Source organism: Austrofundulus limnaeus, unplaced genomic scaffold (genome assembly GCF_001266775.1).
Source record: "Austrofundulus limnaeus strain Quisiro unplaced genomic scaffold, Austrofundulus_limnaeus-1.0 Scaffold677, whole genome shotgun sequence".
NCBI classification, from domain to species: Eukaryota; Metazoa; Chordata; class Actinopteri; order Cyprinodontiformes; family Rivulidae; genus Austrofundulus; species Austrofundulus limnaeus.
In genome coordinates, this window is record NW_013953079.1 from 103,429 (window position 1) to 109,512 (window position 6,084).

Here is a 6,084-nt window from a genome sequence, read left to right on the forward strand (position 1 = left end):
TATATATATATATAATTTATTTATTTATTTATTTTTGCTCAATACTGAAACACTCAAACTGATGCCCTTGAGTCACAAGTGTCAACCTTAAGGTCTGCGGGCCAAATGTGGTCTTCCTTAACATTTTATCCGGCCCCAAATGTATCTTATAAAATGCTTTGTCATTTATCTTTGTCACTGTATTTAGTGTCTTCTTATGACTTGGATGATCTTTTCTATATTGTCTTCTTTTGAAGTCAAACAATTGCATTTTTAATGAGGATTTTAACTGATTTGCTGGATTGTGTTGTTAATAGTGTAAAGCATAACAAATAAATGATGTGTCTTTCTAAGTTTATTCGTTTTTCTTTATTTGCTAGTTTAAATATGTTCAAAACTACAAAAACTGAATACGGGAAACTGTTTTTTTTTTGTAATAATAACTTGTTACATAACATTTAAAGACAAAATATTTACAAAAAAAACTATAGGCAGAGATTGGGCCATTGGGTTAGACCAAGTTTTGACTTTTGTCCTCCGTGTAACTGAGTTTGGCACCCCTGCCTTGAGTGATGTCATTACAATATTAAATGGTTTCTTGTCTCATTGTATATTAAAATTTACATTCCTTAAATGAATGCACATGATCTGCTCTCTTCCATGTCACGGTTTTAAACAAATCCAAAAGTGATCTGATCAAGCTGAAAATAAGCATTAGTGATCAGTCTCAGCTACTGGGCACCCTGGGATTCAGCTCAAAATCTACAAAATTCACTGAGTTATAACAATTTTTGGGTGTAAAAGGTCAGCAGAGGTGGCCTTCTTGAAATTAATCAGCTGTAATAACAGGCAATGATTTTTTGTAGGATGGGTGTCTAACTCTGCAGCTCCTGAATGGTGAGATGGACCCTATTTTCCACAGCTGTCTCCATTCTGCTGGTTGAACCAGACTTCACTGGAACTTTGTTTAATATTTTGGTACTGTGTCTAGCTCTTTAAGGATCTAGTCTATGTAAAATTGGTCTAACTGTGTCCTTCATTCTAACCAGTTCCTCATTCCATGGAGGCCCTTGTAACAATCCTTGGTGTTTCTCCTCTGTGACTCCTTTGATCCTCCTTGTGGAACTACATCGTACAAACTCCTCCATAAAAACAGGACCAAACATCTTACCACCCAGACCAAAGGCCCATAAAATATAATAAAACAAACAAATAAACCAAAATAATAAAATAAAAAATTTAATTAAATAAAAAAACTTTACACTGATTTTATTAATGTTTTCACTTGACTACTTGACAGTTTTTTGCAATACAGCCATGTTATTGTTCTGTAGCAACAATTTTACTCATGATGGTTAATGATTGTTATGATTTTTGAATTTTTGTCATAAATGACAACTAGACATATTTAGTGGATCAATAAATACCTGAAACTGATTAATATGGCTGTATTTTAAAAGTCAAATCCTCTTTGTTTCAGGATAGTCCAAATTAGGATTATTTAAGAAGAGCAGATAAAATGTTAAAAATAGATGGCTGTCTATTGCAGGTTAAAATTGCCCTTCTTTATTACATATTAACTTTAGACCAGTGTCTAAAAAGGTAACCAAACAAAGAATTTGATCTTTGTTAGAGTTGCACTCAGTTTGTTAGTTTTATAGTTCATTGAATAAGTTTGCACTTTTATTAAACCCAAATGGGGTAGTCCATTTTCATTAGGTGTCTAAACAAAATCAGTTTAATTAAGTTGAAGGGTTTTATTGCGTAAGCGTTCGTGTGTTAGTAACACGCGTCTAAACCGTGGAACAACCTCACGCTGTTTGCTTTCTTGTATCTTTTACGAGCGCTGACTCACATGTGTACACAGGACTATGAGGCAATTCTCTTTTGTTCGTAACACATTCATTAAAATAAATCACAAAGGGGTGGGGGAGAACCGTTTCCCTGCGTCGCGTTTTTCGCTTGGCACCGTTCTCTGTGATCCCAGTCCAGAGATCTCATTATGCTTTCAGAGAGACAATAAAGACCAATCTGCGTCAGAGGCGGGTTCACAGTGTGCCGCACAAACCTGCAGCAGCCTTGTTTAAATATGAAGGGTGGGTTCCTTTCAAAGCAGTAATAATAAGGCCTTTGTGAAATCAGACAGGTACGAGGGCTGAGGGAAATTCAGTTTGTCAAAGTATCTAAAAGCAAAGGGGGGAAAAAGCGGGTGTCTACGCTTTGATAAATACTGTACATCATAAAAAAAAGAAATTTGAGTTTAATTGATTATTTCATTATTGTAATGAGGCTTCTTGACAATACAGTATGTCCTATACAGTTAGAAAATGTGATTATTTATTTCTTAAAGGGATCCCCGATTAGTTGTAACATTAAACTTTATTTAATAAACATATATTTTAACTGTAAAATAAAGACTATAAAAATACTGTAGGCTGTTTAGTTTTTATAATTTTTAAACTAAAAGTTTAAAAATATAGTACACAGACGGGGCCATTTTATTTACACACAAAGCATTCTGGATAAATGATGACGTGGATAGGTCATCGGTGCGAGGCTGCTAGCGAGCTATATCAACCCTGAAGGTTAATCTTGGACAATATCTGATGATCGACTCTTTTAAATGAAACCAGAGAGBGTTGACAGAGAGGAGAAGGTAGAAAHGACTCAGCCTGTAACTGAAAATATRGATGGAGGACAACAGAGCTGCTTCATGGAAGAAGARCCCCAGTTTAGCCTGTTAGCCTTTGTGCTAGCACTGACGCTACATTGCCTTGTATGTATTAGCTCGGTGCTAGAGCGACAAACAAGAAAAAAATGAAAACATGAAAAAAGTCTTCTCAGTCAATGTCCAACAGCTTATTCTGCTTTCGACTCTTGTTTGGAGCTTCTGATTTGCTCACAGGTGCTGGTAATCAGACAGCTGATTGTCAGCACCTGTGAGCAACCAGTGGCATTTCCATATCACCACAGTTTTAGTCCTCCAAAAGGCAACGCTGGTCCAAGTCCAAGTTTCATCAAAGACTACCTCCTAAATTGGGGAGTGGAGAGGATGGAATGATCTGCGATCAATCTTGACCCTAACCCCTGTGACGTATGGGATCAGCTTGATGTATGTTCGCTCCAGAGTGACAAAAACAACCAGACTGGCTGATTTAATGCAGATTGAGAATCAGCCATCAAGCTGATGAGCAGCATAAAGGGCTCGACACACGGGGAGCGACAAACTACAGCGATTAACGGCTGTCATCGCAGCCAGGGTGAAACCCGACACACGGGACGCGATAGCGATCGCAGCATTGCGAATCGCGCTCTCAGATCGCTTGTCTTCACAAAATTTGATTGGTTCTTCTACTGCCACTTGTAAAGGTTATTGGTGGTTCACAAAAAAGTGGGGTGTGCATTACGGACGTGTAAACTACACAAATCTTGTGATGCAAAAGATATTGAAAAACAAACACACACCAAGATACAATTTTATGAGGAAAAACTTACCAGATAACTCCACCCTGGTGCCAATAAATTCCCACAAAGCTTTTTAGTAATCACTTGAAGTGTTAGCGTACCATACTCTCCTCTCATTGGTCAGTCAATGAAACCCTTGCTGATTAGCTGTACGCTAAGCGACAGCGACAAAAGTTGAACATTTTTCARCTTTCAYATGTCGCGTCGCAAGCTCGCGTGTGCACGTCTACGTGTACGAGCGCGAAAGCGACGTCGCCTCCCGTGTGTCGAGCCCTCAAGTAGGAGGCGCTAGGCTGTTGTGGCTGTGTATGGTTCTTCCACATGCAATTGTGACACTGACATCGTGTCAAGARAGGATTTTGTTTCATATTTTGTGGTCGATAAACTGAATTTTAGACACACTAATTTAAATCATTTACTTTATATACAGTAGTAAGAGAATGAACAAGTCAAAAGTTTTAGTGTTCGTTTCTAGAACTCACTTCCTTGTTTACTATGACATCATATCTGGGGTGTGACCAGGTTTTTCTATAAACATTATAAGAACACTTAATTTTGGGCCACTGTGTTCAGGTCTCCAGAGCCGGCAGAAGGATCGGAGTGAAATGGTCAACTTAACGTCTGAAAATAAAGACTTTAGATCTGAGAACTGTCTTCCCGTGCGTAGTTCAGGCTTTCACTTTAGCATCATTTTCAGCACCATTTAAGAAAAAATAATATGGCTTTTTAATGGTACAGAATGTATTGCCGAGAAATATTATTTCTGCAATCCCATAAATGCACGTTCCTTACAAATGTGGCACCATTTAAAAGAGAAACTACCAGGCTTTCCAATGTTATAAGATTTATTGTCAAGAAGCATTGTTTAGCAAGTTTAGTCAATATTAAAAGAAACTAAGAAGTAGTAAACAACATTCTGTTTGTCTTTGTTAAACAACAGAACAAATACAAATGTACATTAAAAAGGGGCTTTTATTTAGAGTACCAGGATTGTGTGCTGTAGAGATGTTTACTTTAAATTAAGAGATGCCATCCCATCCTCTTTTGTTCAGTTCATGTCCACCACTCTGAATGTATTTTGTTAGTTTTTCTGTCACAATCAAAACGTAAATGTTCCATTTCTGAAACCTGAGGTGAGCCTAATAAAGCTTTCACCTGCTTTTGTCAAACTGTCTGTGCCGCATGCTCCATTAAATCCAAATGCACCTCTGTTTCACTCCTACCCTGTGCCTACACTGAATATTTCCGATGAGGAGTGACATGATGTGTTTACCCAAAACAGTGACTCAGTTGTTCATCATGCAGTGGCATAAGGCATTATTCTTCTATTTAGTGACAGAGAGCTTTCTGTTTTATTGCTCTTAGTGCATATTAATGCAGGATCTGGAAGATGGAGAAATGAAAGTAGGTCAGTAACAGCCTGGAGAYCAGAGGAAAAGACAAGTGACTGAATCAGTTTCTGCTTAAAAAGTTGGAACTGTCTGGAGAGACGACGAGAGGAATTAGAAAATGTTCATGTCTAAATAATTTTATACAGCTAATCAAATATTTTTACCATACCTAGCTCTGCAACGTTACACTCAAGCTGCAACCCCCCCCCCCAAGAAAACAGTACCAACATTTTTGGAAATTTTGATCCTAGACAGATGATTGTGTCAGCTCATAAACAGAAGGCTCTTATAAACACTGCAAATTAACTGTTACTTCACTGTGTAAGGTCCAAACAGTGTAGCTTATTTTTGTACTTAAAAAATATACAAATTATATTAAACCTATTTTAAAACTGTACACTTCTTTCATTAAAACACTTTCTCAAATAATAAACATGATTAATGATTCACACTGCATGACATGTCATTAAAAATTCATAAATGCCAGTGGCAGTTGGGAGAAAATGACAGTCTGTGTTCTAACAACCTTAGTGAACTAGACATGACATCACCAACAATGACTTAAACTCTCAACAAGATCATTAACTGTTGCTAAAACACAAATACATTCACCAGCAATAAAAAATAAGCAACCAGACAGTGCTGGAAATTAAGCTGACAGATCATGTGATCGCAGTATAATTGTTATAATATCAGATCAGGTGAATAAGCATGTTGGCAACGAGCTCAGATTGCTTGTTCCATGCTGGTAGAGTGTGCAGCAGACCCTCTGAGCAAGAGGTAGGATGGTGTCTTGCCCAACGACACAACAACAGGATGAATGTGGGATTAAACTGGCAACGGGAGATCGAATCGGCATCCCACCAGTAGCTGCCCTACAGGAAATCCTCTGTCATATACTCACATTCACACCATAGAAATATATATATTAGGGGTGCAACAATACACGTACCCATATCAAACCGTATTGAACAATACAGATTTTAAAAATTGACATTATCAACTTGTCTTCTGAAGATGCTCTGTGTTAAAGGATCAGTGGATCTGTGTTCGACTACTCCACCTAGGCTGCATTTTTGAGCGCAGGTCCACTGAGAAACTGGCTGTTTCAGCAACATTTAATTTAAAAACTGTACTTTTGAGGTTAAACAAATGTTCATAATTAATATAAATAAATTACAAGTTAAAAGGGGCATGGAAATTTCTCTTTTTTGTATCGAAAAATTATCGAACTGTGAGACTAAAGTAT